Source organism: Papaver somniferum, chromosome 11 (assembly GCF_003573695.1).
Source record: "Papaver somniferum cultivar HN1 chromosome 11, ASM357369v1, whole genome shotgun sequence".
NCBI classification, from domain to species: Eukaryota; Viridiplantae; Streptophyta; class Magnoliopsida; order Ranunculales; family Papaveraceae; genus Papaver; species Papaver somniferum.
The window spans coordinates 134,619,977-134,632,602 of NC_039368.1; the positions used below are offsets into that span (position 1 = coordinate 134,619,977).

A 12,626-nucleotide genomic window follows, 5' to 3' on the forward strand; every position below is an offset into this window, starting at 1 on the left:
TATCATTCGGATTCGGTCGCGGATCATTCAGGAATGATTCCGAGAATTACTAACTAGGCTTCGGCCAAACTTCACGCCGTCGGCTTCGTACTAATTTCGAACCTCTTACAACCACCACCAACACTAAAACATCGCCACTTTTTCCGTCGTGCTAAACAGATGAAATCACTGATTGCGAGATAATGTTGCAACCACCAACAAAAACTGGAGCACATCACTAAAAAAAAAGATAGCCCCCATGATGAACCAACAAAAGCCCCAAGGAATAAATAAAATTTGGATTGGAAAAGCAGATCTGACCACCATCACCATCATCTCAATAAAAAATTCTTCCATCGCCAGTCTCCAGAAACTCCAAGGAGCAAACTGTTGGTAAAATTACTAATAAAGTAACTGAGAAGAAGATACTTAGCTCAAAATAATGTTGTTGATGTTGCTGCACAGAGAATGTAGAGGCACGTAGACTACGCTGTCCTAAAGGCAATATCGCCTGCCACTCCTCTGAGATGCTACAGCAGTTGGCGAGTCACCTCCAGGATACAACTACAGTTAGTACCCCTCAATGTAGCATACAATGAGGGTACCCTTAGAGCTTGGCAGAACTTAAAACAGTAGAAGAGATGTGTATAGAAAAACTGAGGGAGAGTAGAAGAGATATTACTCTGTGTTGTGTTTTCTGAGATTACAACTACTCTCTTATATAGTGTTTGTGTAGTTACAAACAAGAAAGAAAACCCATGCGTATGACAGGAAAAACTGGTTATGTTGGGTTAAAGATAGTGCAAGAAAAGTTGTTTTGACAGGCATGGAGCAGTGTGTTGCTGCCAAGCCAAATACGTACATACAAGAGAGCCAGGACAAAACACGTACAGACAAAGAAGCAAAGACAAGCACGTTCAGACAAAGAAGTCAGGAGAAAACTCGTGCAGACAAAGAAGCCAAGACAAGCACGTTCAGACAAAGAAGTCAGGAGAAAACTCGTGCAGACAAAGAAGCCAAGACAAGCACGTTCAGACAAAGAAGTCAGGACAAAACACGTGCAGACAAGGAAAAGATTCTTCTACTTGTGTGGAAAACACGTACCAAAAATTTCAGCAAAAAGATAGGATCTAATGAACCCACACCCACACCCGAGCCCGAGCCCGAGCCCGACCCGACCGGACGGACGGACGGACGGCGGCGGCGGCGTGCGTGCTTCTGTGCGAAGCACCGCGCGTACGGGAAAGGCAACCTTGCCCTAGTCTAAGCCTCCCCCCCAAGCACAAAAGTCTAATGACCCAAGGGCCATGCCCTTATAGCCAACTCTATGGTATTTATGTCTAAAACTCTTTAGATTTTAGTCAATGTGGGACTATTGTTTTATCTATTCAAAAGAAAAAACAACTAATGGGCAATAGGTCTAGGGATCAAAACATAGTCCATGGAAAAATTGGTAATTTTAAAGCGTTTTTTCTAACAATCCCCCACATGAATGATAAAACATATCGACGAAATACGAGAAAACATAATACATCATTATTAGGCTAAGGTGTCCCAGAGATTGAACCTTAACATAGTGAGAGGTTACCGGAACTGCTTGTTGTTTCGGTGAACACAATGTCTTGAACCGTCAACAGTGAGTGCAATTCAGAAATAACAACCACACTTTGATGTCTCAAAGAAAAAGAAAGCTGCCAAGCTCTTGCCGTTGTGCCCGTTTTGGCCGTGGGCTAAATCCCGGACTTAATGAATGTCTCTAGAGAAAAAACTCAAATTCTCATAGGAAGCGGCCCCACTTCCAACATCCATATAGGTGAGTCCATTAAGAGTGTCCTGCCACACTCCGCTTTAAGCAAAGCCATGGAACTCATTAAGATCCTGACAGATCATCCTAAAACATGCAGGCAGCACTTATCATACGGTTACACCATAGGGAGGGACAAAGATAGTGCTTTCTCTCGACATCACCAAAAATTAGTTGTCTCATTGAACCTTGATCTTGGAGCTCCATTCACAAGGTTGAGTGTCCTTCATGGCGATTTATTCTATGAGCTTGAGTCCCATCCCCTTCGATGTGGATCTAACTACCTCTCTAGATAACCCTTTCGTCAAAGGATCTGCAATATTCTCTTTAGACCTTACAAAGTCTATAGAGATGATGCCAGTAGAGAGTAGTTGTTTCACTGTCTTGTGTCTTCTTCGAAGATGTATAGACTTTCCGTTGTATACACTATTCTTTGCGCATCCAATAGCAGCTTGACTGTCACAGTGGATTGCGATCGAAGACACAGGCTTGGGCCAGAGTGGAATTCCACCCAGGAAACCTCGTATCCATTCAGCTTCCTCTCCAGCTTTCTCCAAGGCTATAAACTCAGACTCCATGGTGGATCGAGCTATACATGTCTGTTTGGTAGACTTCCATGACACAGACGCACCACCAAGTGTGAAGATGTACCCGCTAGTGGATTTGCACTCATCTGAGTCTGATATCCAGTTAGCATCACAATACCCTTCTAGCACAGCAGGATACTTCCCAAAACTTAGGCAATAGTTTGAAGTTCCTCTCAGGTACCGTAAAACTCTGTAGAGAGCATTCCAGTGATCCTGCCCAGGGTTGCAAGTGTACCTGCTTAATCTACTCACAGTATAAGCAATATCAGGTCTTGTACAGTTCATTAAATACATAAGACTGCCAATAACACGAGAATACTCAAGTTGATAAATACCCTCACCCTTGTTCTTTTTCAATTTGCAATTGGGATCATAAGGAGTAGTTGCAGGTTTAGCTTTTTCATGATTAAATCTCTTAAGCACAGTTTCAACATAATGAGATTGACTAAGACTATATCCATCAGACATCTTTCTGATTTTCATCCCTAAGATTACATCAGCAGGGCCTAAGTCTTTCATGTCAAAGTTTTCGTTAAGCATGCTTTTAGTGGTATTGATACTATCAAGGTTACTTCCTAATATGAGCATATCATCAACATATAGGCACACAATAACATGAGAATCGTCCACAGATTTAATGTAAACACATTTATCAGATTCATTAACCTTGAAGCCATTAGATATCATTACATGATTAAATTTTTCATGCCACTGTTTAGGTGCTTGTTTTAAACCATACAAAGATTTTTTCAGTTTGCATACTTTATCTTCATAACCTTTCACAACAAAACCTTCAGGTTGGTCCATATAAATTTCTTCATTCAATTCACCATATAAAAAAGCAGTTTTAACATCCATCTGATGTATATGCAAATCATAAATAGAAGAAATATCAATCACCCACACCCACACCCACACCCGAACCCGACCGGACGGACGGCGGCGGCGTGCGTGCTTCTGTGCGAAGCACAGCGCGTACGGGAAAGGCAACCTTGCCCTAGTCTAGGCCTTCCCCCCTCACATAAAAGTCTAATGAACCAAGGTCCATGCCCTTATAGCCAATTGTATGGTATTTAAGTCTAAAACTCTTTAGATTTTAGTCTATGTGGGACTAATGTTTTATCTATTCAAATGAAAAAAACAAGTAGTGGGCAATAGGTCTAGAGATCAAAACATAGTCCATGCAAATTTGGTATAACAAAACCGTTTGTTTCTAACAATCCCCCACATGAATGATAAAACATATCGACGAAATACGAGAAAACATAATACATCAATATTAGGCTAAGGTGTCCCAGAGATTGAACCTTAACTTAGTGAGAGGTTACCGGAACTGCTTGTTGTTACGGTGAACACAATGTCTTGAACCGTCAACAGTGAGTGCAATTCAGAAATAACAACCACACTTTGATGTCTCAAAGAAAGCTGCCAAGCTCTTGCCGTTGTGCCCGTTTTGGCCGTGGGATAAATCCCGGACTTAATGAATGTCTCTAGAGAAAAAGCTCAAATTCTCATAGGAAGCGGCCCCACTTCCAACATCCACGTAGGTGAGTCCATTAAGAGTGTCCTGCCACACTCCGCTTTAAGCAAAGCCATGGAACTCATTAAGATCTTGACAGATCATCCTAAAACATGCAGGCAGCACTATCATACGGTTACACCATAGGGAGGGACAAAGATAGTGCTCTCTCTCGACATCACCAAAAATTAGTTATCTCATTGAACCTTGATCTTGGATCTCCATTCACAAGGTTGAGTGTCCTTCATGGCGATTTATTCTATGAGCTTGAGTCCCATCCCCTTCGATGTGGATCTAACTACCTCTCTAGATAACCCTTTCGTCAAAGGATCTGCAATATTCTCTTTAGACCTTACAAAGTCTATAGAGATGATGCCAGTAGAGAGTAGTTGTTTCACTGTCTTGTGTCTTCTTCGAAGATGTATAGACTTTCCGTTGTATACACTATTCTTTGCGCATCCAATAGCAGCTTGACTGTCACAGTGGATTGCGATCGAAGACACAGGCTTGGGCCAGAGTGGAATTCCACCCAGGAAACCTCGTATCCATTCAGCTTCCTATCCAGCTTTCTCCAAGGCTATAAACTCAGACTCCATGGTGGATCGGGCTATACATGTCTGTTTGGTAGACTTCCATGACACAGACGCACCACCAAGTGTGAAGATGTACCCGCTAGTGGATTTGCACTCATCTGAGTCTGATATCCAGTTAGCATCACAATACCCTTCTAGCACAGCAGGATACTTCCCAAAACTTAGGCAATAGTTTGAAGTTCCTCTCAGGTACCGTAGAACTCTGTAGAGAGCATTCCAGTGATCCTGCCCAGGGTTGCAAGTGTACCTGCTTAATCTACTCACAGTATAGGCAATATCAGGTCTTGTACAGTTCATTAAATACATAAGACTGCCAATAACACGAGAATACTCAAGTTGATAAATACCCTCACCCTTGTTCTTTTTCAATTTGCAATTGGGATCATAAGGAGTAGTTGCAGGTTTAGCATTTTCATGATTAAATCTCTTAAGCACAGTTTCAACATAATGAGATTGACTAAGACTATATCCATCAGACATCTTTCTGATTTTCATCCCTAAGATTACATCAGCAGGGCCTAAGTCTTTCATGTCAAAGTTTTCGTTAAGCATGTTTTTAGTGGTATTGATACTTTCAAGGTTACTACCTAATATGAGCATATCATCAACATATAGGCACACAATAACATGAGAATCATCCACAGATTTAATGTAAACACATTTATCAGATTCATTAACCTTGAAGCCATTAGATATCATTACATGATTAAATTTTTCATGCCACTGTTTAGGTGCTTGTTTTAAACCATACAAAGATTTTTTCAGTTTGCATACTTTATCTTCAAAACCTTTCACAACAAAACCTTCCGGTTGGTCCATATAAATTTCTTCATTCAAATCACCATATAAAAAAGCAGTTTTAACATCCATCTGATGTATATGCAAATCATAAATAGAAGCAATAGCAATCAGCATACGGATAGAAGTGATTCTAGTGACCGGTGAATAGGTATCAAAGAAATCTAATCCTTCCTGTTGTTTGTACCCCTTAGCTACCAACCTAGCTTTGTGTTTTTCTATAGTTCCATATGTTCTAAGTTTCCTTTTGAAGACCCACTTGCAACCTATGGTTTTACTACCAGGAGGTAAGTCTACAAGCTCCCAAGTTTCATTTTGTTGAATGGAATCCCACTCATTATTTGAAGCTTCTTCCCAGAAGGGAGCTTCCGGAGAAGTCATAGCTTCCTTATAGGTTTGGGGTTCAGACTCTACCGTAAGAGTCACAAAATCTGGACCGAAACCTTTCTCGGTTCTGACCCTCTTACTTCTTCTAGGTTCGGTTTCAGCATCTAGAGACGGGGGTTGACTAGTCGAAGGAACATCTGAGAGATCATCGCGGACCCTTTTATGAGGTCCAGACCCTAAAGGGAAAATGTGTTCGAAAAACACTGCATCTCTGGATTCCATTATGGTGTTCTCACCAATTACCATGAACCTATAAGCACTAGTGTGCTCAGGATATCCTAGGAAAACACAATCTACAGTTTTAGGTCCTAGTTTGGTTTTCTTGGAACGAGGAGTGGCCACCTTGGCCAAACACCCCCACACTTTAAAGTATGCATAGGACGGTTGTCTTCCTTTCCATAACTCATATGGAGTTTTGTCGGATTTCTTAAATGGAACTCGGTTCAAGATATAGCAAGCAGAGAGAATTGCTTCCCCCCACAGGTTAGAAGGTAGCCCTGAACTAGCTAACATAGCGTTCACCATATCTATGAGTGTTCGGTTTTTCCTTTCAGCTACTCCATTCGACTCAGGTGAATAAGGTGCAGTAGTTTCATGAATGATGCCATTAAGTTTGCAGAATTCTCCTATAGGTATCACATACTCACCGCCTCGGTCCGACCTAAGAGTTTTAATAGTAACACCTCTTTGGTTTTCTACTTCAAGTTTATATAATTTGAAAGCGTCTAGGGCTTCATCTTTACTTCTAAGAAGATAAACCTGACAGTATCTTGAGTGATCATCTATAAAAGTGATGTACCATTTTTTCCCACCTCTAGTTGGTGTTGATTTCAAATCTCCCAAATCGGAGTGGATTAGTTCTAGGGGAGTTGTACTACGTTCAACCTTTTTGTTAAAGGGTTTTCTAGCATATTTAGATTCAACACAAATTTCACATTTATGACCTTTGTCAAAGTTTATTTTAGGAATGCAGCCTAGTTTAGCAAGTCTTTCAATAGATTTGAAATTAACATGTCCTAGTCTATCATGCCAAACATGTGAGGAGTCACAAACATAAGCAGAAGAAGATGCATTATCATTCAAGTTCAAAGAAAGTACACTAAGCTTAATCATGTTATCAGTGACATATCCTTTTCCTACGAAGTCACCACCTTTAGAGATTACAACTTTGTTAGACTCAGCTACAAATTTAAAACCTTTTCCAAGTAAGATGGTTTCTGAGATAAGATTCTTGCATATGTCCGGGACGTGATACACGTCATTCAATGCGAGAGTTTTTCCTGAAGTGAGCTTCAATTCAACCTTGCCTTTTCCTACCACTTTAGAGGTAGAAGAGTTTCCCATAACAATTTCTCATCGTCTCCTACTTTGTTATAGGAGGAGAAAGCATTTCTGAACTTACAGACATGCCTAGTGGCTCCAGAATCAAGCCACCAGTCTCTCACATTGGTCACATTAGAGACAAGGTTGACTTCAGACACCATGCCAGTAAAATATCCAGAATCATCTACTACGTTTGCCTTATTTTTCTGTTTAGGATCATTTTTGGTCTTTTTAGGTGCCCTACAGTCCTTGGCCATATGACCAGTTTTCCCACAGTTATAGCAGTCGCCTTTGATGGTGTTTTTGGAGACACCACCCTTTGGCTTAAGATGGTTACCTTTGGAGTTACGCTGTTTGTTACGTTTACCATTTTTGCTGGATTCTCCGTGCCTTTTCTTTGATGAAGCATTATCGTCCAGGACATGAGCTTTGTTTGACATGTCTTTGCTCAGCATCAGGCTCTTGTCTTTGCAGCACAGAAGTTCCTCCACCTGGATCTTTTTCCCCAGCTCCACCATGGTGATTTCACGATTCTTGTGTCGCAGCCTCCTCTTGTACTCGTTCCATGAGGGTGGTAGCTTTTCAATCACTGCGGATACTTGTAGAGATTCATCAATATGCATTCCTTCAGCAAGAATTTCGTTGATGAGTAGCTGGAGTTCGACGAATTGTTCTACAACAGGCTTTTCATCAGTCATCTTATATTCCAGGAACCTAGCCACCAAGAACTTCTTGCTTCCAGCAGCTTCAGCAAGATATTTTTCTTCTAGGGCTTCCCATAAATCAAAAGCAGTAAAATTCTCTTTTGCATTATAAAAGTCGTACAGGGAGTCATCCAGACAGTTAAGAATATGGTTTTTGCACATGTAATTTTTCCTAGTCCACCTATCCAGTCTATCTTCATAACCACGGTCATGAAGCCTTCTTGAGGGTCTTTCTAAGGCAACTTCATCTAGCCTTTGGTCTTTTAAGAAGAATAACATTTTAGACTGCCATCGTTTAAAGTCTTTGCCACTAAACTTTGGGGGTTTGTCTACAGTACTCTTTCCCATGTTGTTACAAAATATAGTAAAGAGGCTATTGCCTTTAGAGTGTTGGTAAAATTACTAATAAAGTAACTGAGAAGAAGATACTTAGCTCAAAATAATGTTGTTGATGTTGCTGCACAGAGAATGTAGAGGCACGTAGACTACGCTGTCCTAAAGGCAATATCGCCTGCCACTCCTCTGAGATGCTACAGCAGTTGGCGAGTCACCTCCAGGATACAACTACAGTTAGTACCCCTCAATGTAGCATACAATGAGGGTACCCTTAGAGCTTGGCAGAACTTAAAACAGTAGAAGAGATGTGTATAGAAAAACTGAGGGAGAGTAGAAGAGATATTACTCTGTGTTGTGTTTTCTGAGATTACAACTACTCTCTTATATAGTGTTTGTGTAGTTACAAACAAGAAAGAAAACCCATGCGTATGACAGGAAAAACTGGTTATGTTGGGTTAAAGATAGTGCAAGAAAAGTTGTTTTGACAGGCATGGAGCAGTGTGTTGCTGCCAAGCCAAATACGTACATACAAGAGAGCCAGGACAAAACACGTACAGACAGCGAAGCACCGCGCGTACGGGAAAGGCAACCTTGCCCTAGTCTAAGCCTCCCCCCAAGCACAAAAGTCTAATGACCCAAGGGCCATGCCCTTATAGCCAACTCTATGGTATTTATGTCTAAAACTCTTTAGATTTTAGTCAATGTGGGACTATTGTTTTATCTATTCAAAAGAAAAAACAACTAATGGGCAATAGGTCTAGGGATCAAAACATAGTCCATGGAAAAATTGGTAATTTTAAAGCGTTTTTTCTAACACAAACATCACAAGAACGCTGGAAGATTAAGATGATCAAGTCTGGATACCATCAACACCACCTCGACCAAAGACATCCCAAAAAAATTCTTGCTGACGATGAGCAGGAAGAACGCAGAAGAGATAGAAAAGAGAGAATCTTTATCGTCACGAGGTGATTAATTTTTTGATTGTGAGGAGATTAGTTTCTGATGCACCGGGCATCTTTTGAATCGCGGTGATGGATTTAGAATATTAGATCACTCCAAATTCATTATTCTACTATAGAATTCTCATGGAATACTATATAAGGAAAACGTTTTACTACTAATATCAACGCTGAATACTAACAACATCCGGTCATCAGAAACTACACATCCGGTTTCCAACAATTTCGTCACCAACAATATGAGTACTGTTGCCGATGATATTCATGTTACTAAGCACAAGAAAGCACTTGAATTCATCGAAGAGGCACCACAGATACGGACAAAGTTCAGAAACAAGTCCTCTCTGAAATTTTGTCCATCAGTTCACACGTCCAGTACTTAGAGCGTCACGGTTTAAATGGTCGAACATATCATGAAACCTACAGGAATGTCATTCCCATCGCCACTTACGAAGATCTTAAACCTTATATAGAACGCATCGCTAATGGTGATACTTCACCAATCCTGTGTGGCCGTCCCATAACAGGGTTTGGACTCAGGTCAGTTCTATTACTCGATCTTAAACCAATTTTGTTTTTACATATTACAAAATTAGTTGGTTTTGCGATTTGGATCTTAAACCAATGGTTGACTTGTTTCAGCACTGGAACTTCAGGTGGCGAAATAAAGATATTTCCATGTACAGAAGAAGAGATGGAAAGCATATCGTTTGTTCACAGTCTTATAATGCCGGTTGTGAACAAGTACATAACAGGTATTGATAAAGGAAAAGCTATGATTTTTATGTTCTCAAGAGAGATTGCTTATACTCCTGGAGGACTACCAGTATGTTCAGCTTTAACGCGTTTGTATCGTAGTTCACAATTTAAGAATAGATTGTACGATCCACTTGAAGATTACACTAGTCCTGTTGAAACCATTCTTTGCGAAGATTTTGACCAGAGTACGTATTCTCAGTGTCTTTGTGGTCTTTATCAAAGCAAACTAGTTGTCCGAGTTGGATCTGTTTTCATAACCGTGTTACTAAGGATTATACTTTTTATTAAAAAACACTGGTCTCTGCTCTGTAACGACATCCGAACAGGAACAATTAATGCCCAAATTGTAAAGGATCGTTCGGTACTTGAAGCTGTCAAGAAAATACTAGTAAAACCTGATCCTGAACTCGCTGATGTTATCGAGGCCGAGTGTAGAAGAGATGAGTCATGGAAAGGTATTATATCTAGGTTGTGGCCTAATACCAAGTATATTGATGCTATCATAACAGGGTCTATGTCTCAGCATATACCTTCTGTCGACTTTTACGGTATGGGAATACCATTTGTTTCTACTAGGTATGCATGTACAGAATCCTTCCTAGGGATAAACCTAAACCCTCTCTGCAAACCAAATGAAGTTGCTTATACCCTTGTCCCTAACATAGCCTATTTTGAGTTCTTGCCAATACTTGACGACCAGCAGAAGCTACATGATGCGCAAGAATTAGTTGAATTGGCGAACGTTAAACTCGGACATGAATACGAACTTTTCGTCACCACTTATACTGGTAAAATATATTGCTTACATTTTATTACACTCATTCATTTATAGAAACATTCAGTTTTAATTGCGGAAATATGGTTAATTTGTGTGCAGGACTTTATCGGTATGGGATTGGAGATGTGCTAAGAGTCGTTGGATTCAAAAACACTGCTCCACAGTTCCAATTCTTATGCCGAAAAAAGGTACTTCTGAGCATTGATTGTGAGAAGACGAATGAGTTGGAGCTTCACAATGCAGTTCAAAATGCAATGAAACATCTCATGTCGAAGTTCAATATATCACTTGTTGATTACAGTAGTTATGCCGATACTACAAGTACTAGCAATCATGGCCACTATGTTATCTACTGGGAGTTACGATGTCACGACTCTAACGTTAATAACCATGCAGTTACTATTCCTAGAGTTGTGTTCGAAGAATGCTGTTTAAAAATTGAAGAGTCATTAAGCTTCGTATACAAGATACATCGTACGATAGACAAATCAATTGACTCTGTAGATATAAAGATAGTCGAGACAGGAACTTTTGATAAATTGATGGACTACGCAGTTTGCCGAGGTGCGTCCGTTAGCCAGTACAAAACTCCACGGTGCATGAAAAATGTTGATCTTCTAAACTCTTGTGTTGTTTCGAATTACTTCAGTCAGGAACTCCCGGACTATGCTCCTTGTTTGTGCTAAAAACATAGGTTTCACCTATTTGCCTCCCACATTTTTCATATATGCCATCCTCTCCGAATTTCTAAAGTGACTCTATTTTACAATTCCATGTATTCCTATTTACCACCAATAACTCATTAAAAATCTATGAACCCTAAATCAAAAAATCTCTTTTCCATTATAGTACACAAAGAAATAAAATAATAAAAATATCGTTTTATCGTGAAGTACAGATTTTTCATTTACTAACTTTCGGTTGAGACTGATTCACTTGTTAAGATCTGCCATTAATGGTGGTTATCAAGCCATTAACCCCAAATTTGATTACCCTCAAAAACTGTTTAACTTGCTTGAGTGGTTAACACATATATCGGTATTTATGCCGTGAACCGAATGTAATTTTTGATTACATCGTTCCATGAATAAGGAACTGTATATTCAATTCCGTGATTAAGATACGTTTCGAAAGAAAAAGGAAGAACGTTCACCATCAATAAAAAAACAAGCAGCCCATTGAACTTTCATTAGTTTAAGTTTATTTTGTTTTATTGAATGCAATAAAATCCAACCAAAGTTTTTGAGTATTTGTCACTATATGAACGATCAGGAGACTAGTAACTTAGAAGCTGGGAAGCACCGACACGGACACGAGGACCGGTAATTTTTCAAAATTCTAGGACACGGACACGTATATATATAAATATTTTCATTAAATTATATATGTTTGTCCCCATTCCTAACATAAAAGATTAAGCATTTACCTGTCTAAATGTTCCAGCCTTCCAGGAGAACATAGATATCCATTATCAACAAAAGGTTATATAGACATTTACTAGTCTATATATACATATCAACAAAAAATTAGAAGGCTTCGCAAAAGGGAGTAAAGTCCTTTCCGCGACATTTACTAGTCTATATATATATACATATCAACAAAAAATTAGAAGCCTTCGAAAAGGGGAGTGAAGTCCTTCCCGCAACAGCGCAACTTCATGAACCAAATACTAGCCCAAAAAACAAGGATCCTCCAAGTATGATGTGAATGACACTACATCCAGCTGTAGAAATTTAAAACAAAGAATTGGCATAAATGAAACTTGCCAGAGTTTGTAAGAGTGCAGGGCTACTTGTAGAAGGTCAGTTTAAACACAAATTTTAGGGGGAATTCACATCATAAAACAAAGAATTGGCATGATAGTAACTAAAATTTTAGAATAAAACAAATCAAGGAGATGGACAGTTACCTGGTCACCAAAAAATAACGTCAACAGTCAAACCAGGGGGTATAGCTCCTCCACATTAGCTTCATTATCATCCAATATCATGCGTTCCATCTCTGACTCATTAAGAGAAAGATCAGCAACTTCAAGTACACCAACAGTACCCTCCATAGTATCAAAAGAATCACCTCCAATGTCCCACATTCTTGTAT

General features: G+C 39.7%; 1 pseudogene; it reads left to right on the top strand.

The window, feature by feature from the left end:
- The first annotated feature begins 9,115 nt into the window (after nucleotides 1–9,115).
- Nucleotides 9,116–11,365, top strand: LOC113320433 (annotated as a pseudogene).
- Nucleotides 11,366–12,626: the final 1,261 nt, after the last annotated feature.